This window comes from Colletes latitarsis, chromosome 12, assembly GCF_051014445.1.
Source record: "Colletes latitarsis isolate SP2378_abdomen chromosome 12, iyColLati1, whole genome shotgun sequence".
Taxonomy (NCBI): domain Eukaryota; kingdom Metazoa; phylum Arthropoda; class Insecta; order Hymenoptera; family Colletidae; genus Colletes; species Colletes latitarsis.
Genome location: NC_135145.1, coordinates 8,763,949 through 8,784,319, shown reverse-complemented (window position 1 = coordinate 8,784,319; position 20,371 = coordinate 8,763,949).

The window sequence follows — 20,371 nt, the reverse complement described above, 5'->3', positions numbered from 1 at the left end:
CTGATTGCAATAATGGCTTCCTGCTTGCTTTCTAGCATAATGCTTGCTTACTAGCATACAGCTTTCTTACCAGGAAATTGCTTTCTGAATAGCCAGCTGTTTCCATAAAAGCTGACTGCTAGCTTCCTAGCTCACTGCTTGCTTACTAGCTTGATCCTTACTTACTGCCTACCTGCTTTCTTACTACACACCTACTGTCTTCCTAACTTACTGCTTTCCTACCAACTTATGCTCTCTTACCAGTCGAATGCTTCCCTACTAGATTCCTGCATGCTTACTATCTTACTGCTTTGTTAGTAACTTACTGCATTGTTACAAGCTTACTGATTGCTTACTAGCTTACTGCTTGCTTACTAGTTTAGTGCTTGCTTACTATCATCCTGCTTCCTTACCAGCGCCCTGCTGGGTTACTAGCTCACCGCATACTTAGCAGCTTAGAGCTTGCTTAATAGCATACTGCTTCATTACTAGCTTCCCCCTCGCTTACTTACTCAATGCTTGCATACTAGCTCACTGCATGCTTTCTAGCTGACTGCTTGCTCATTAGCTCACTGCTTGCTTACTAGCTTCTTCCACGCTTACTAGCTCACAGCTTGTTTGCTAGCACTCTGCTTCCTTACTTGCATACAGCTTCCTTTCTAGCTATTTGCTTTCCTGACCCCATATTGCTTGCCTACTAGATTACTGCTTTGTCGCTATCTCCCTGCTCGCTTACCAGCTCAATGCTTGCTTAGTAGCTCACTGTTTGCTTACTAGGCTACAGCTTCCTTACACGCTAATTGCTTTCTCCCTGGCATACTGGTTCCTTAGTGTATTCCTGCACGCTTCCTGGCTCATTGTTTGCTTACCAGCTTACTGCTTGCTTACTGGCTTCGTGCTAGCTTACTAGCTCACTGAGTGCTTACTAGCTTACACCTTGCTTGCTTCATTGCTCGCTTACAAGCTTGCTGCTTACTTACTAGCTTACTGCTTTTTTTTTTTTTTTTTTTTTTTTTTTTGTCGTGGGGAAAATCTTCGAAAGACTCCCTCCCACCTCCTTGAGGAGAGGTGGGAGGGGTGTGTGGGATTCCCCGCGCCCGTACAACGACAGGCGCGAGACCTACCCACTAAAAACCCCACGGTGACCCTACGGCACGCTTTGGGAGGATACCGGGAATCGCTCGAAGCATTCTTCCGGTATCCTCCCCGTGCCCGCGCTTTCGCGCCCATCCCCCGGGGGGACAATCGGTCCCCCCAGTAGACACACTGCCTCATAGCGGCGAGACGGGGCCACTCCATCCCGCCGCTATCCGTCCCGGGGCCGCGTTTAGTGGCGGCTGCGAGCCCCAACTCGCAACCGCTCGCGACCCCGTTTCCACCCCTCGGCGGCCGGGCGTTCATGGCCGCACCAGACCGCCGAGGGTGCCTCCCCTTGCGTCGGACCGGTAGGGGGAGGCACTCCTACCCCCAACCGGTCCGACCCGGCGCCGCCTGGCGGGAGGAGGGTCCCCTCAGGACCCCCCTCCCAGCCTAGGTCATCCGCCACGCCGAGGCGGCCGCCCGCGACGCCTCGCGACCGGGCGACGACCTCGGGCCACCGCACGAGCGCGAGCTTCAGCGCGCCGCTGAAGCTCGCGCTCCCTCCCCGCGGCCTCCTTCTGCAACATTACGTTCTCGCAGAAGGAGGCCACGGCCCTCCACTTCTCCTCGCTGCCGAGCATGGCGCGCACCACGCCCGGCAGCGAGACATCCCGCCCGACGACGCCGACCAGGACACGGCGCTCCCCCTCCCACGCGGGGCATACCTCCAGGGTATGATCCGCCGTGTCCTGCTCAGCGTCGCAGTGGCAGCAACGCGCCGTCGGCTCCTTCCCTATCCGGCACAGGTATCTTCCGAAGCTGCCATGCCCGGAAAATACCTGTGCCAGCCGGTAGGTGAGGCTGCCATGGCCTCTGTCCAGCCACTCCTTCAGGAGTGGCCGAACAGCCCCGACAGTCCGGTGCCCCGCGGTTGGCAGAGCCAGCCGCTCCTGCCACGCGAGCAACACGGACTGCCGGGCCTGGCGCTTCAAATCGCCCCAAGCAGGTTCCTGCCCGCCCGGGACCGCCCCCACCCCCGCGCGACGGTCGACGCGGTGCCGGTACATCACCGCATGCGACCGCGCGAGCAGGTCCATGGGCGGCATCCCCGCTAGAACCGTCGCCGCCTCATGTGACATGGTGCGATACCCGCGGACGACCCTGAGCGCCATGCGCCTCTGCACCCGACGCAGCATAGTCATGCTGCGCCGGGAGGCAGCCAGGTCGTCCGCCCAGACGGGGGCCCCGTATAGGGCCACCGACTGGACCATTGCCACATAGAGGCGACGAACTCGGCCCGCCGGGCCCCCCAGGTTGGGCAGGATCCGGCCCAGAGCCGCAACCATCCTTTCCAACCGGGGGACCAGGCAGCGGAAATGCTCCTCGAAACGCCAGTGGCTATCGAGGATCAGCCCTAGATACCTGATCTGGGGCTTCACCTCGATGTCAGCCCCACCCACCCGGATCAGAGGGGGTGGCGGATCCTGCCGACGTGAATGAAACGCAATCACCTCGGTCTTATGGACCGCCACCGTCATCCCCATCCCCCTGATCCGGTCGACGACGCGTTGCGACCCCTCCTCCGCGCGACGCATGGCCCTCCCCCAGTGCGCCCCGACGGCCAGCACCAGTGTGTCATCCGCATAACACACCGTGCTGACGCCGTCGGGGAGGCCGGCCCGCAACACCGAGTCGTACGCGATGTTCCACAGGAGTGGCCCGAGGACCGACCCCTGCGGAACACCGCAGTACACCTCCCTCCGCATATCACCATCCCGGCCCGGATACTCGATCCACCTGCCGCGGAGATAATCCCCGACGACCGCCCTGAGACAAGGGGGGACTCGATGATATTCGAGTCCCCTCCTTATCTCTTCCCAGGGGAGGGTGTTAAAGGCATTGGCAATATCCAAGGATATTGCCAATGCCACCCCTCCCCGGGAGACGGCCGCCTCCGAGAGGGCCCTCACACGACGTATCGCGTCGATAGTCGATCGGCCCCCCCGGAAACCGAACTGGCAGTCGGCCAGACCGGGATCACCCCGCGACAGGTGCTCGACGAGGCGGGCAGCAATCACACGCTCGAAGAGCTTACCCACCTCGTCGAGGAGACAAATGGGCCGGTATGCGGAGGGAGACTCCGCGGGCCGACCCTCCTTCCGGAGGAGGACCATCCTCGCCACCTTCCAACTGGGGGGGAATCGCCCGTCCCTCAGGCAGCGGTCGAACAACCGCCTGAGGTCGGCCCCAAGGACGCCCTGGGTCAAGACCCAAACCCGGCCGGGCACACCATCCGGACCCGGGGCCGTGTTACGAACCTAGCTTACTGCTTGCTTACTAGCGTACTGCTTTCATACTAGCACACTGCTTGCCCACTAGCTTACTGCTTGCTTACTTGCTTACAGCTAGGTTACTCGCATACTGCTTGCTTTCTAGATTAGTGCTTCCATACTAGCTTCCAGCTTGCATACTAGCTCACAGGTTGCTTACAAGCTTACTGCTTGCTTATTAGCTTACTGCTTGCATACTGGCGTACTGCTTTCTTACTAGCCAGCTGCTTGCTTACTAGCTTACTGCTTGCTTTCTAGCTAACTGCACGCTTACCAGCTCACTGCATCCATGCCAGCTAACTGCTCGCTTACTAGCGCACTGCTTGTTTACTAGCTTACAGCATGCTTAGCAGCACACTGCTTCCTTACTAGCTCCCTGCTCGCTTACTAGCCCAATGCTTGCTTTCCAACTTACCCCTTGCGTGCAGGCTTAGAGCTTGTTTACTAGCTTACTGCTTGCATTCTAGTTAACTGCTCGCTGACCAGCTTACTGCTTGCTTACTAGCTCACTGCTTGCTTACGGGCTTACTGCTTGCTTACTAGCTTACAGCTTGCTTTCTAGCAGAATGCTTCCTTACTAGCGCCCTGCTTGCTTCCTAGCTCACTGCTTGCTTACTAGCTTACTGCTTGCTTACTAGCTTACTGCATGCTCTATAGCAAACTGCATTCTTAGCAGCGTGCTGCTTGCTTTCTAGCTTTCTGCTAGCGTACTAGCTTGCTGCTTGCTTACTAGCTTACTGCTTGCTTACTAGCATACTGCTTTCTTGCTAGCTCACTGCTTGCCTACTAACTTACTGCTTGCTTACCAGCTTGCTGCTTGCGTTCTAGCATACTGCTTGGTTACTAGCATACTGCTTCCTTGCTAGCTCACTTCTTGCTCAAGAGCTTACTGCTTGCTTACTAGTCAGCTGCTTCCTTACTAGCTTACTTGTTGCTTACTAGCTCTCTGCTTGCTTACTGGCTTGTTGCTTGCTTTCTAGCTTACTGCATGTATACTTGTTGCTGATAGCTTACTCGGTTACTGCTTGCTTACTAGCCTCCTGCTTGCTGTCTAGCTTAGTGCTAGCTTACTCTCTTTCTGCTTGGTTACTAGACCGCTGCTTGCTTTCTAGGTTAGTGCTTCCTTACTTGCTTACTGCATGCTTACTAGATAACTGCTTTCTTACTAGCCTGCTACTTCCATTCTAGATTACTGCTTGATTACTAGCTTGCTGTTTGCTTACTATCTTGCTGTTGCTTTCTTGCCTCCTACTTGCTTACTAGCTCACTGCTCGCTTACTAGATTACTGCTTGCTTACTAGCTTACTGCAAGCTAACTCACCTACTGCTTGCTTACTAGCTCACTGCCTGCTTACTACCTCACTGCTTCCTTTCAAGCTCACTGCTTGCTCCCTAGCTTACTGCTTGCTTATTAGCATACTGCTTTCTTTCTAGCTCACTGCTTGCTTACTAGTTTACTACTCGTTCAATGGCTTGTGACCGTTCCCCCTTGGACGGTCCGATTTGAGGGGGACGCGGAGGTGGGCGGTGTCGACTCAATCGGCGGTCGAGGGTTCGCAGCGGTGAGTGACGTAGGTGGATGTTTGATGCCTAAGCGTATTTATTGCTATCTTAACCTGCTTACAAAACTTAGTCTACGTATACTTAGGGCTACGGAGGACGGCGCGGCGAGCGGTCGGTCGCTCGACGAGAGCAGCGAGCGGTCGGTCGCTCGAAGAGAGCGGCGCAATGAGCGTTCGGGCGCTCAGCGGAGGTGAGAGGGCATACAGTACCCTACCTACGCTGCTACGAGGCCGCGATGTCGGTAGGGCCAGGGTAGGAAATGGGGAAGAGGTTCGACCCAGTATCCAGGGTTATTGGAGGTGCGGTGTCGGTCGGAGGCCACAGTGGGTGCGGAGTCAGGCAATACCCTACCTACGCTGCTACGAGGCCGCGATGTCGGTAAGGCCAGGGTAGGACAGAAGGAGCAGTTCGACCCAGTATCCAGGGTTACGGGTGGTTCGGCGGATTAGTCGCGAGAGAGCCCCTCGCACTCTCGTGTTTGCAAAAAGTCGGAGCTCGTGTAGACCCGTACGGTTCGTACGTAATCTCTCGTCACTTCAACAGGCATCGACGAGCAAGACACGAGTCCGCCGAATCCGGCCGGTGGCCCGGTATTAATACTCGCGCGGCGCGTAATTAGCGGCGAGAAGTCGCGGACGCCTAGCGGCCGCGCGGGAAACCACCGGTCGCGGGGACTCGGCCGCGACGGTGCTCGGTTCGCGGTCCCGTGTCGGATATGCGCGTTACACGAGTTAAAATCTCACCGATTATGGTGGTCAGGACCACAGTGGCTTCGAAAGAATCCCCAGGAGTGGCCCCATTCAGGTTACGTCACTGCTCCGGATGCTTCCGAGGAGGAAAGGGGCCAAACCATCAAAATCCTAACCGCTACCGCAGCTCCCTGGGAATTAGAACAACGATATTCCTCGTGGGCAAAACTTCTCCAAGTCACCGCATATGTCAAGCGTTTCATCGACAATCTCCGAACGCAAGCGAGACATTCGGGATCCACTCACCCAACCCATTCCGTCACCCAAGGCGTCTCTCCCAATTTTGAGTTCCAATGAGATTCACTGGGCCGAAATGTTTTGGGTGCGGCGCATCCAATCGGAGGTATTCCCGGTAGAAATGAATGCTCTCCGCAAAACTCATCCGGTGTCGAAATCGAGCCCTCTCAAATCCTTGAACCCCTTCCTCGATTCGGACGGCTTGATTCGCGCAAGAGGCGGCCTGTCAAACGCACGATTACCTGTAAAAGCCAAGACACCGATTATTTTAAAAGCTCATCCACTCCTAACACTCGTAATTACAAGCACTCATCGTCAACTCCTTCACGCCGGCCTCCAACTCACTCTCGCCTACCTTCGGAACCATTACTGGATCATCCGAGCTGTCCTTTATCGGTGTGTAGCATGCACTGGTGAAAGGGCTGCCATTCCGCAGGAGCTCATAGGGTCCTTGCCGGCTCCGCGGGTCGAACAAGTAGAACGGCCATTCACTCACACCGGGGTCGACTATGCAGGGCCGATTCAAGCCCGGACAAGACCAGGCCGGGGTCATAAGTCTGCCAAAGCATACATTGCGATCTTTGTTTGCTTGACAATTAAGGCGGTCTATATTGAGCTCGTAAGTGATTATAGTTCACAGGCCTTCATAGCAGCTTTCCATCGGTTTGTATCTCGACGCGGCCTCCCAACCGCTATGTACTCCGATAACGGCACTACATTTCATGGCGCGAACCGCGAATTAGCTTTAGCCCACCAATCCGTCACGAGAGAACCAAATTTTAACAATTTCCTAGCGTCAAAAGGAATTTCATGGCATTTCTTACCTCCCAATGCACCGCACTTTGGAGGACCCTGGGAAGCTGCTGAGAAAAGCCTCAAATATCACCTGAAACGTACTATCGGGTCCCACACTCTAACCTTCGAGGAACTAGCAACGCTGCTCTGTCGGGTCGAAGCGTGTCATAACTCCAGGCCTCTTGGAAGCACGTGGGACAGCCTCGAGGAGTACTCGGTCTTAACCCCGGGCCATGTCCTGATCGGGTCCCCTCTCGTGGCTCCACCTGAGCCCAGCGTCCTTAACATACAAGAAAACCGATTATCTCGCTGGCAACCTCTACAGAGACTCACGGAAAAATTGTGGAAATCGTGGCAGCAGGACTACTTACTCACGCTTTCCCAGCGCCCGAAATCGCGCACAGTCCAAAACCTCGCCAGCTTGTCCTGCTCCGCAATTCGAACCTCCCGCCGTGTAAATGGGAACTCGGTCGCATCGTCGACTGCCATCCGGGAAGCGACGGTCTCGTCCGCGTCGTCACTATTAAAACCGCACAATCCACGTATAAACGACCACTCGCGAAAGTGTGCTTTCTTCCCGTTTCGATACACGCGGACAAGGCGAACGAAACGGCTCTAAATTAAGCGTAATGGTTCTGTACTTTAGATGTAAGGCTATATAGATTTAAGTTAGATTGTAATCTACACGTATTTACTGCGTCGTCACGTGCACACTCCTGTCCACACCAGTACATGTTGTCACTCACTACGATCTTACTGCACACTACGATTGTTAAATTAGTTCATTCAACAGGGGGGCGGTGTGTTCCGTTTCAACGAACGGAAAGTTCCACTGACGGTAGCGAGCATGCGCGCGAGCTCACGACCGATCGTGCTCGCGATTCGGCAAAAGTCGGAAATTTTCGGATCACGCTCGACCGAGCCGAATCGCGGTGCGCGATCGCCGTTCAGATACAACACCAATAGCAAACAATTAAGTGCGAACGGTGTGAATTTCAAAATTAATTTCAAATCGCTTGATTTACGGAACTCTCACAGTTCTTCGTGACGGGATTTATCAACTAAAACCATTTACGCCTCAATATATTGCTTCTGTTAATCTGGTGAAGTTCCGTGCTTTATAAAGTTACAACTTGTTATGAGTTCATTCTTCATTCTCCAAACCTCGCCGTCCAGGCTTTAACAAAAAAGGGCGAATCAGCTCTCATTCCAAACAGAACAAGTACGCTAGAAAGCTAGCGGCAATCTTGTAAGCATACAATAAGCTAGAATGCAAGGAGAAGGCTAGTAAGTGAGCAGAAGCTAGTAGCAAGCAGTAAGCTAGTGAACAAGCAATAAGCTAGTAAGCAAGCAGCGAGCTAGTAAGCTAGCAGGAATCTAGTAAGGAAGCAGCCTGCTCTTAAGCAAGCCTTAAGCTCGTAAGAAACAGGTAAGTTAGTGAACAAGCAGCTGGCTAGTAAGCAAGCAATTACCTAGTAAGAAAGCAGTAAGCTAGTGAACAAGCAGTAAGCTAGAAAGCAAGCAGCAAGCTACAAAAGCAAGCAGCAAACTACTAAGCAAGCGGCAAGCTAGTAAGTGAGCAGGGACCCAGTAAGGGAGCAGAATGCTAGTAAGCAAACTGTAATCTAGAATGCAAGCAGCAAGCTAGCTAGCAGGCAGTAAGTTATAAAGCTAGCAGTAAGCTGGTATGTGAGCAGGAAGCTAGTAAGGAAGCAGTATGCTAGTGATCAAGTAACAAGCTAGTAAGCAAGCAGCAAGCTAGTAAGCAAGCAGCAGGCGAGTAAGCTGGCATTAAGTTATTAAGCAAGCAGTGACCATGTAAGCACGGAGAAATCTAGTGAGGCAGCAGTAGGCTAGTACGCAAGCAGTAAGCTAGTAACAAAACAGTTAGCTACTAAGCAAGCAGTAAGCTAGTAAGCAACAAGTAAGCTACTAAGAAAGCAGCATGCTATTAAGGAAGCAATTAGCTAGTTATAAAGCAGTTAGCTAGTAAGCAAGTAGTAAGCTAGCAAGCCAGCAGTAAGCTAGTAGGCAACCAGAAAGCAGGTAAGCACGCAGCAGGATAGTATGGTAGCAATAAGCTACTAAGTAGGCAGTAATCTAGTAAGCAAGCAGTGAGCTAGTTAGGAAGCAGAAAGCTAGTAACGAAGCAGTAAGTTAGGAAGCAAGCAGTAAGCTAGGAAGCTGGCAGCAATCTAGTAAGCAAGCAGTAAGAGCATAAGCTAGCAGTAAGCTGTTAAGCAAGCAGTAATCTAGTAGGCAAGCAGTGTGCTAGAAAGCAAGCAGGAAGCTAGTAAGAAAGCAGTACGCTAGTAAGCATGCTGTGAGCTAGAATGCGAGGAGGATGCTAGTAAGCAGGTTGTAGCTAGTAAGCAAGCAAGAGGCTAGTAAGCAAGCAGTGAGCTAGTAAGCAAGCTGGAAGCTAGTAAGGAAGCAGCAAGCTAGAACGCAGGCAGCGGGCTAGTAAGAAAGCAGTAAGCGAATAAGCTAGCAGCGTGCTAGTAAGCACGCAGTGAGCTAGTGAGCAAGCTGTTATCCAGTAAGCAAGGTGTAAGCTAGTAAGGAAGCACTAAACTAGAAAGCGGGCCAGAGGCTACTAAGCAAGCAGTAAGCGTGTATGCTAGCAGTAAGCTAGTAAGCAAGAAGTGAGCTCGAAAGCGAGCAGGATGCTATTAAGGAAGCACTAAGCTAGTAAGCAAGCAGTATGCTAGAAAGATAACAGTAAGCTAGCAAGCCAGCAGCTGGCTGGTAGGAAGGAGGCATGTTAGGAAGAAAGCAGGCAATGTAGTAAGAAATCAGTAAGCTAGTAAATAAGCAGTGAGCTAGTAAGCAAGCAGTAAGCTACCTGTAAGCTGGTAAGCAAACAGTAAGCTAGTAGGCACGCAGTGAGCTAGTAAGAAAGCAGTACGCTAGTAAGCATGCAGTAACCTAGTCGGCAGCCAGAAAGCTAGTAAGCAAGCAGTAAGCTAGTAGGCACGCATTGAGCTAGTAAGAAAGCAGTATGCTAGTAAGCATGCAGTAACCAAGTTAGCAACCAGTAAGCTAGTAAGGAAGCAGCAAGCTAGTAATGAAGCAGTATGTTAGAAAGCAAGCAGCGGGCTAGTATGCAAGCAATAAGCTATTAAGCGAGCAGGGACCTAATAAGGAAGCATTACGGTTGTAAGCAAGCAGTAAGCTAGTAAGCGAGCATGACCTAGTATGGAAGCATTATGCGTGTAAGCAAGCTGTAAGCTAGTGAGCGAGCAGGGACCTATAAAGGGAGCAGAATGCTAGTAAGCCCGCTGTATAAGCTATGAAGGAACCTGTAAGGTAGTAAGCAAGCAGGAACCTATTATGGAAGCAATATGCTAGAAAGCAAGCTGCTGGCTAGAAAGCAAGCAGTAAGCGTGTAAGCAAGCAGTAAGCTAGTAGACAAGCATTGAGCTAGTAAGCGAGCAGGAAGCTGGTAATGTTGCAGTGTGCTAGTTAGGAAGCAATAAGCTAGTAAGAAAGCAGTTAGCTTGTTGGAAAGCGGTATGCCAACCAACAAGCAGTATGCTAGAAAGCAAGCTCCAGGATAGTAATCATGGAGTAAGCGAGCATGCTAGCGGTATGCTAGTATGCAAGCAGTGAGCTAGTAAGCGAGAAGAAAGCTAATAAGGGAGCAGGAAGTTAGTATGAATGAAGAAAGTTTGGAAGAATGCGGGAATGCAGTAGGAAAGCAGTTAGGTAGAAAACAGGCAGTAAGCTAGTGAGTAAGCAGTAAGCGAGTATGCTAGCAGTAAGCTGGAAAGCAAGAAGTGAGCTCGAAAGCGAGCAGGATGCTATTAAGGAAGCACTAAGCTAGAAAGCAAGCAGCAGGCCAGTGAGCATGCAGTAAGCGAGCAAGCTAGCTGTAAGCTGGTATGCAAGCAGTGAGCTAGTATGCGAGGGGATGCTAGTAAGCAAGCAGCAAGCCAGCAAGCAAGCAGTAAGCATATAAGCAAGCAGCAGCCTAGTCAGAAAGCAGTTAACTAGTAAGAAAGCAGTAAGCTAGTAAGAAAGTTGTATGCCACTAAGCAAGCAGTAAGCTAATAAGCATGCAGTAAGCTAGTAAGCAAGCAGTAAGCGTGTAAGCAACCAGTAAGCTTGTAGGCAAGTTGTGAGCTAGTACGAAAGCAGGATGCTAGTAAGCAGGCAGTAATCTAGTAAGTAAGCAGTGAGCTATTCACAAATCTGGAAGATAGTGAGGAAGTAGTAAGCTAGTATGCATGCAGTAAGGTAGTATACAAGCAGTAAGCTAGTAAGCAAGCAGTATGCTTGTAAGCAACCAGCCAGCTAGTAAGCAAGCAGTAAGCTAGAATGCAGGGAGCAGGTTAGTAAGGAACCAGTGAGCTAGTAAGCAAGCAGTAAGGTTGAAAGCAAGCAGTAATCTAGTAAGCAAGTAGTAACCTAGCAAGCAAGCTGTAAGCTAGTAAGCAAGCAGTAAACTAGCAAGCAAGCAGTGAGCTTGTAAGCAAGAAGTGAACGCGCAAGCAGGCAGTAAGCTAGTAGGGACGAGGTAAGCTATTAAGGAAGCAGTAAGCTAGTATGAAAGCACCTGTCCAGTAAGAAAGCAGTAAACTAGTGAGCAAGCAGTAAGCCAGTAAGAAAGCAGTAAGCTATTAAGGGAGCTGTAAGCTAGTAAGAAAGCATTAGGTTACTAAGAAAGCAGTAAGCTAGTAAGGGAGGTGTAAGCTGGCAAGAAAGCTGTAAGTTCGTAACAAAGCAGGAGTCTTGTGAGCATGCAGTTAGCTGGTAAGAAAGCAGTAAGTTTGTAACATAGCAGTAAGCTACTAAGCAGCCAGTAAGCTAGTATGAAAACAGTAAGCTAGCAAGGGACCCCTCGGGGGCTGCCAGCCTTTCAGCTGCAGTACGGGCTTAACGAACCCGGGGTACCCGAGTCATACACACACCGTAAGCCTCCTGTTGGTCGTCACAACGACCCATTCACAATTCCCGATTGGTTTTGTGAATGGTACGTGACGGCAGGAGGAACGGGGGTCTTGGCTTAACCGCCTGGGCCACGAGTATGGCGACTCTATAAAATCGCCCTCCAATCCTAAGCTATGGTGCGCGGCGATGGGATGCATGGTTGGGGGAGAAGGCCCAATCCCAAGCGACCACCTCCGGGGAACCTGCCGAACCCCCGGAGTATTAGGCTTACCCGGGTAAGGCGGCTCTGCCCGGGTGGACCTTTATTTCCGACCATCTCGTGGGATTATTATGGACACAGAAAATAAAATGGGGATGGGGCGGGATTTGTCGGTTGGGGAGGACGGAGACGGGGCTGGGGTTAGGGTGGCGGCGCTCGCGCCCCACTCAGCGCCGGGTCCGGCTTCGTGGAGGGTGGAGGAGGACGACGAGACGGCGTCGGTCTCGTCCTTCTCCTCCAGCACGAGCCACATAGGCTCTAAGAGGAAGAGGACGGGGCAGGCCGTCGTCGAGGTGGGCGGGGCGATGAGCCCGTCGGTGAGGCTGAGTTGCCTCAGGGACGAGGTGACCGAGGAGATATCGGAGAGGATCTCCTCGTCCCTGAGGCGGGTGGAGATAGTCGCCGCTGCCTGCGCCTTTAAGGGGCAGAAAAGCGGTGGCGCGGAGGCCCTGAAGGCCGCGGAGGAGGAAATGAGGGAGGCGGCGCGGGAGCTCAGAGGGCGGAACGCCCGTCTGCAGCTCCTGTTGGAGGAGGAGCGACAGGGGAGGAGGAGGGCAGAGGCGCTGTGGAACAGCGCGGCCCTCCCTCCCATCCTCCCTCCTCCTCCACCGCCGCGTCCCTCGGCGGAGGTAAATAAGCGGAGTGCGGCGGCAGTGGTGCGGGGCACCGCGGGCCCCTCCACCCGCACTCCGCCCGTGAAGAAGTCCCCGTCCTCCTCAGAAGACGATCTTCTGAGGAGGATTGGGGACATGATTGATGGCAAGCTGGCCGCCTTCCGGGAGGAGCTCCTCGCCGGAAAAGCGGTCAGCAGGAATGCGGTGCCTCCCCGACCTGTTCCGGTACAGTCGGGGAAGGCAAAGAAGGGCGGAGTGAAGGCTCCGCCCAGCGTTGCGGCACCAGGGCCCCGGGTCGCGACCCCCAAGGGGGGTGGTGTACCCGTGGTCGCGGTGGTCGCGTCCTCCACGGCACCCTCCCAAGGGGGGGTGGCGTGGAGTGAGGTGGTGGGGCGGAAGGCGAAGCGGGCGGCGAGGAACGCCTCGCAACCGCAGCCTCCGCCTCCGCCGCCGGCGGCCAAGGTAAAGGCCGCGAAGGTCGGGAAGGCACGACCAGGTCGTCCCCCAAAAACGGCAGCGGTGACGCTGACCGTTGCGCAGGGGGGCGACCTGACCCTCGCGGAGGCGATGCGGCTCGCCAGGGGGAATATCTCCCTGGAAGAGCTGGGCATCGCCTCCGTGAGGGCGAAGAGGGCCGTGACCGGGGGTCTCTTGCTGGAGATCCCCGGTGCAGAAGGCGGCGCGAAGGCGGATCGTCTCGCCCAGAGGCTCCGGGAGCAGCTGGGCGAGCGAGGTGTCCGGGTCGCCCGGCCCACGAAGCGCACGGAGATGCGCGTTTGTGGGCTGGACGGCTCGGTCAGCGCACAGGATGTGCCCCGTGCCCTTGCGAGGGCGGGGGACTGTCCTGTGGAGGACCTGCGGATCGGAGAGATCCGCAGGTCGCCCTCCGGCCTCGGGTCGGTGTGGGCCCGGTGCCCCCTCTCCGCCGCCCGTAAGGTGGCGGAATCCGGGAGGGTGTTGGTGGGGTGGGTTTCGGCGCGAGTGGAAATCCTCGCGCCGCGCCCGCTCCAGTGTCACCGCTGCCTCGAATTGGGGCACGTGAGGCAGTGGTGCACCTCGCCGGTGGACCGCAGCGGTCAGTGTTACCGCTGCGGTGCCAAAGAGCACCGTGCGAGCCAGTGCTCGGCGGCCCCCCACTGCCCGCTGTGTGCGGACATGGGGAGGCCAGCCGATCACAGGGTGGGGAGCAAGAAGTGCTCCCCCCCCCTCCCGGAAGGAGAGGAAGAGGCGGGCTGCACCGGCTCCGGTGCCGAGGGCGGTGGCATCGTCCTCCATGGAGGTGGACGGTGCTACGGGGACGGACGGCCGGGAGGAGGCTGGCGCGGCCATTAATTAATGCCGCCCCGCCTCCTCCTCCAGGCCAACCTCAACCACTGCCGCGCGGCACAGGACTTGATGTCCCAAGTCCTCGCGGAGTGGGGGGTTGGCCTGGCGGTCGCCGCCGAGCCGTACCGCGTCCCTGATCACCCTCATTGGGTGGGCGACGCGGACGGCTTGGTGGCGACGGTATGGGGAGGGGGCGACGGGTCCCCACCGTTCTCCTTGTTGGAGCGCGGTCGGGTATTCGTCGCCGTGGACTGGGGGGGAGTCGCTGTGGTGGGGTGTTACATTTCGCCCCGTAGCGGTCACGCTGCGTTCGAGCTGTACTTGGCCGAGGTCGCGGCATGCGTGCAGCGCTACGCGGCCCGGCCGGTGCTGGTCCTGGGAGATTTTAATGCCAAGTCGGTGGCTTGGGGATCCCCCAGGACCTCCGTTCGCGGCGGGATCCTGGGCGATTGGGCGGCAGGGCTCGACCTCCGGGTATTGAACCGGGGGTCGGAGCACACATGCGTGCGGCGATATGGGGGGTCCATCGTGGATGTTGGATTCGCGACCCCCAACGCCGTGCGCATGGTGTCGGGTTGGCACGTGGTCGCGGGGGCAGAGTCACTCACCGATCACCGGTACCTCCGGATGGAGGTCTCTGCCGCCGCGAGTGCATCCCGACACGGCCGCCTGCGTGGCGCCCCACCACGCCGCTGGGCGCTTCGGCGCCTGGACAAGGACGCCCTGATGGCAGCTGCCCTCGCTGCAACTTGGCCGCAGGGAGCGGCCGAGTTGCCGAGCATAGAGGAGGAGGTCGCCCGGCTCGGAGCATTGGTCGCGGGTATTTGCGACGCGGGGATGCCTCGGGTCGGGCGGGCTTCTCCTCGCCGGGCGGTGTACTGGTGGTCGGACGCGATCGCGGAGTTGCGAGTCGCGACTGTCCGCGCCCGACGCCAGTACACCCGCGCGCGCCGTCGTCAACGTACAGGCGACGGCGTGGCGCGAGCGAGGGCAGCTGATGACCTGTATGGAGCATACCGCGTGGCGCGGGTTGCTCTGCAGGTCGCCATCAAACGGGCCAAGACCCGGGCATGGAAGGAGCTCCTCCAGACCCTTGATGACGATCCATGGGGGCGCCCATATAAGGTGGTGCTGAATAAGCTCCGCCCGTGGGCGCCCCCCGTCACCGAGGGTCTTGACCCCCGGCTGCTGGAGGACGTGGTCAATACACTCTTCCCAATTGGGGAGAGGGGACCGCGTCCTCCGGCGGCGGCGGCTGTCCCAGTGGAGTGGACGGCCGAGCTGGGGGTCACGCAGGAGGAGCTGGCAGCGGCCATCAGACGGCTCGGGGTTCGTAACACGGCCCCGGGTCCGGATGGTGTGCCCGGCCGGGTTTGGGTCTTGACCCAGGGCGTCCTTGGGGCCGACCTCAGGCGGTTGTTCGACCGCTGCCTGAGGGACGGGCGATTCCCCCCCAGTTGGAAGGTGGCGAGGATGGTCCTCCTCCGGAAGGAGGGTCGGCCCGCGGAGTCTCCCTCCGCATACCGGCCCATTTGTCTCCTCGACGAAGTGGGAAAGCTCTTCGAGCGGGTGATTGCTGCCCGCCTCGTCGAGCACCTGTCGCGGGGTGATCCCGGTCTGGCCGACTGCCAGTTCGGTTTCCGGGGGGGCCGATCGACTATCGACGCGATAGGTCGTGTGAGGGCCCTCTCGGGGGCGGCCGTCTCCCGGGGAGGGGTGGCATTGGCAATATCCTTGGATATTGCCAATGCCTTTAACACCCTCCCCTGGGAAGAGATAAGGAGGGGACTCGAATATCATCGAGTCCCCCCTTGTCTCAGGGCGGACGTCTGGGATTATCTCCGCGGCAGGTGGATCGAGTATCCGGGCCGGGATGGTGATATGCGGAGGGAGGTGTACTGCGGTGTTCCGCAGGGGTCGGTCCTCGGACCACTCCTGTGGAACATCGCGTACGACTCGGTGTTGCGGGCCGGCCTCCCCGACGGCGTCAGCGCGGTGTGTTATGCGGATGACATACTGGTGCTGGCCGTCGGGGCGCACTGGGGGAGGGCCATGCGTCGCGCGGAGGAGGGGTCGCAACGCGTCGTCGACCGGATCAGGGGGATGGGGATGACGGTGGCGGTCCATAAGACCGAGGTGATTGCGTTTCATTCACCTCGGCAGGATCCGCCACCCCCTCTGATCCGGGTGGGTGGGGCTGACATCGAGGTGAAGCCCCAGATCAGGTATCTAGGGCTGATCCTCGATAGCCACTGGCGTTTCGAGAAGCATTTCCGCTGCCTGGTCCCCCGTTTGGAAAGGATGGTTGCGGCTCTGGGCCGGATCCTGCCCAACCTGGGGGGCCCGGCGGGCCGAGTTCGTCGCCTCTATGTGGCAATGGTCCAGTCGGTGGCCCTATACGGGGCCCCCGTCTGGGCGGACGACCTGGCTGCCTCCCGGCGCAGCATGACTATGCTGCGTCGGGTACAGAGGCGTATGGCGCTCAGGGTCGTCCGCGGGTATCGGACCATGTCACATGAGGCGGCGACGGTTCTAGCGGGGATGCCGCCCATGGACCTGCTCGCGCGGTCGCACGCGGTGATGTACCGGCACCGCGTCGACCGTCGCGCGGGGGTGGGGGCGGTCCCGGGCGGGCAGGAACCTGCTTGGGGCGATTTGAAGCGCCAGGCCCGACAGTCCGTGTTGCTCGCGTGGCAGGAGCGGCTGGCTCTGCCAACCGCGGGGCACCGGACTGTCGGGGCTGTTCGGCCACTCCTGAAGGAGTGGCTGGACAGAGGCCATGGCAGCCTCACCTACCGACTGGCGCAGGTATTTTCCGGGCATGGCAGCTTCGGAAGATTCCTGTGCCGGATAGGGAAGGAGCCGACGGCGCGTTGCTGCCACTGCGACGCTGAGCAGGACACGGCGGATCATACCCTGGAGGTATGCCCCGCGTGGGAGGGGGAGCGCCGTGTCCTGGTCGGCGTCGTCGGGCGGGATGTCTCGCTGCCGGGCGTGGTGCGCGCCATGCTCGGCAGCGAGGAGAAGTGGAGGGCCGTGGCCTCCTTCTGCGAGAACGTAATGTTGCAGAAGGAGGCCGCGGGGAGGGAGCGCGAGCTTCAGCGGCGCGCTGAAGCTCGCGCTCGTGCGGTGGCCCGAGGTCGTCGCCCGGTCGCGAGGCGTCGCGGGCGGCCCCCTCGGCGTGGCGGATGACCTAGGCTGGGAGGGGGGTCCTGAGGGGACCCTCCTCCCGCCAGGCGGCGCCGGGTCGGACCGGTTGGGGGTAGGAGTGCCTCCCCCTACCGGTCCGACGCAAGGGGAGGCACCCTCGGCGGTCTGGTGCGGCCATGAACGCCCGGCCACCGAGGGGTGGAAACGGGGTCGCGGGCGGTTGCGAGTTGGGGCTCGCAGCCGCCACTAAACGCGGCCCCGGGACGGATAGCGGCGGGATGGAGTGGCCCCGTCCCGCCGCTATGAGGCAGTGTGTCTACTGGGGGGACCGATTGTCCCCCCGGGGGATGGGCGCGAAAGCGCGGGCACGGGGAGGATACCGGAAGAATGCTTCGAGCGATTCCCGGTATCCTCCCAAAGCGTGCCGAAGGGTCACCGTGGGGTTTTTAGTGGGTAGGTCCCGCGCCTGTCGTTGTACGGGCGCGGGGAATCCCACACACCCCTCCCATCTCTCCCCAAGGAGGTGGGAGGGAGTCTTTCGAAGATTTTCCCCACGACAAAAAAAAAAAAAAAAAAAAAAAAAAAAAAAAAAAGTAAGCGAGCAGGGAGCTAGTAAGGAAGCATTATGAAGGTAAGCAAGCAGCAAACTAGTAAGCGAGCATGGTAATAGTGTGAGAGCAGAATGCTAGTAAGCTAGCAGTAAGCTATTAAGGATCCTGTAAGCTAGTAGGCAAGCAGGGTGCTGGCAAGGAAGCATTATGCTAGTAAGCAAGCAGCAAGCTAGTAAGCAAGCATGGCACTAGTATGAGAGCAGAATGCTAGTAAGCTATTAAGGATCCGGTATGCTAGTAAGCAAGCAGGAAGCTACTAAGGAAGCAGTATGGTAGAAAGTAAGCAGGGGGCTAGTAAGAGAGCAGTATGCTAGTAAGCAAGCAGTAAGCTAGAAAGCAAGCAGGGTGCTAGTAAGGAAGCATTTTGCTAGTAAGCATGCAGCAAGCTAGTATGCAAGCATGGTCCTACTATGAGAGCAGTATGCCAGTAAGCAAGCAATAATCTAGTAAGCAACAAGTAAGGTGGTAAGCAAGCAGTAAGCTGGCAAGAAAGCAATTAGCTAGTACGCAAGCAGTAAGCTAGGATGCAAGCAGTGAGCTAGTAAGCTACAAGTAAGCTAGAAAGCAAGCTGCAGGCTAGTCAGGTAGCAGTAAGCGAGTAAGGTAGCAGTACGGTAGTAAGCAACCAGTAAGAGTGTAAGCAAGCAGTAAGCTAGAAAGCAAGCAGCAGGCTAGTAAGAAAGCAGTTTACTAGTAAGCAAGGGGAAAGCAAGTAAGGAAGCACTATGCTAGAAAGCAAGCAGCAGGCTAGTGAGCTACCAGGAAGTGAGTAAGCTACTAAGGAAGCAGCTGGATAGTAACAAAGCTATTAGCTAGTATGAAAGCAGTATGATAGTAAGCCAGCGGTAAGCTCGAAAGCATGCAGCAAGCTAGCAAGCATGCGGGAAGCAAGTAAGCCAGCAGTAAGCTAGTAGGCATCCAGTAATCTAGTAAGCAAACAGTGAGCTAGTAAGCAGCGAGTAAGCGAGTAAGCTAGCAGTAAGCAGGTAAAGAACCAGTAAGCTAGTAAGCAAGCACTAAGCTAGAATGCAAGCAATAAGCTACTATGCATGCAGCAAGATTGTAAGCAAGCAGCTAGCTAGTCAGATAGCAGTTAGCTAGTAAGAAATCTGTGTGATAGTGGGCAAGCTGTAAGCTAGAACACAGCCAGTAAGTTATTAAGCGAGCACTAAGCTAGAAAGCAAGCAGTAAGCGAGAAAGCAAGGAGGTCACTGGAAAGTATGCAGTTAGCTAGTAAGCATACAGTAAGCTAGAATACAAGGAGCAGGCCTGTAAGAAAGCAGTTATCTAGTATGCAAGCAGTAAGCTTTGTAAGGAAGCACTATGCTAAAAAGCATGCAGCGGGCTAGTAAGCAAGCTGTAGGCGAGTAATGTAACAGCAACCTAGTAAGTGAGCAGTAAGCATGCAAACAAGCAGTGAGCTAGTATGATAGCAATTATATAGTAAACGAGCAGTGAGCTAGTAAGAAAGCAATCAGCTAGTATGCAAGCAGTAACTTAGTGTGCAAGCTGTTAGCTAGCAAGCGGGGAGTTAGCCAGTAAGGAAGCGGTATGCTAGTAAGCAAGCAGTGATCTAGTAAGCAAGCAGGAAGCTAGTGAGCAAGCAGTAAGCTAGTAAGGAAGCACTAAGCTAGAAAGCAAGCAGGTGGCTAGTAACAAGCAGTAAGCGAGTAAGCGAGCAGCAAGCTAGTAAGCAAGCAGTATGCTAGTATGCAAGCAGAAATCTAGTTAGCAAGCAGCAAGCTCGTAACCAAGCAACGGGCTAGTAAGGAAGCAGTAAGCTACTAAGCAAGCAGTAATCTAGTAAGAAACAAGTACGCTGCTGAGCGAGCAGCAGGCTAGTAACGAAGCAGTAATCTAGTAAGCAAGCGGTATACTGGTAAGAAAGTAGTTAGCTAGTAAGCAAGCAGCAAGCTAGTGAGCAAGCAGTAAGTTAGAAAGCAAGCAGCAGGATAGTTAGCATGCAGTGAGCCAGCATACTAGCAGTAAACAAGTAAGCAAGCAGTGATCTAGTTTGCGAGGAGGAAGCTAGTAAAAAAGCAGCATGATTGTGAGCAAGCAGTAAGATAGTAAACATGCCGTAAGCTAGTAAGCAACCTGTAAACTAGTAAGCAAGCGGTATGCTAGTAAGGAAGCACAAAGGTAGAAAGGATGCAGCAGGCAAGTAAGCTTGCAGTAAGCGAGTATGCTAGCAGTGAGCTAGTAAGAAAGCAGTATTCTAGTAAGCAAGCAGTAAGCTAGAAAGCAAGCAGCAAGCTAGTAAGCAAGCAGTAAGCTAGAAGGCAAGCGTCAGGATAGCAAGCATGCAGTGAGCGAGCATGCTAGCAGTAAGCTAGTAAGTAAGCAGTGAGCTGGTAAGCGAGGAGGATGCTAGTAAGAAAGCAGCATGATAGTGAGCAAGCAGTAAGATAGTAAGCTTGCCGTGAGCTAGTAAGTAACCAGTAAACTAGTAAGCAAGCTGAATGCTAGTAAGGAAGCACTAAGCTAGAAAGGATGCAGCAGGCTAGTAAGCATGCAGTAAGCGGGTATGCTAGCAGTGAGCTAGTAAGCAATCAGTAAGCTTGTAAGCTACCAGTAAGCTAGTAAGCATGCAATCAGCTTGTAAGCAAGCAGTAAGCTTGTAAGCATGCAGTGAGCCAGTAAGCAAGCGGTAAGCTCGTAAGCAACAAGTAAGCAAGTAAGCAAGCAGCTGGATAGTAAGGAAGCAATAAGGTGGTAAGCAACCAGAAAGCTAGTAAGCGAGCAGGAAGCTAGTATGGTAGCAGTATGCAAGTAAGCAAGCTGT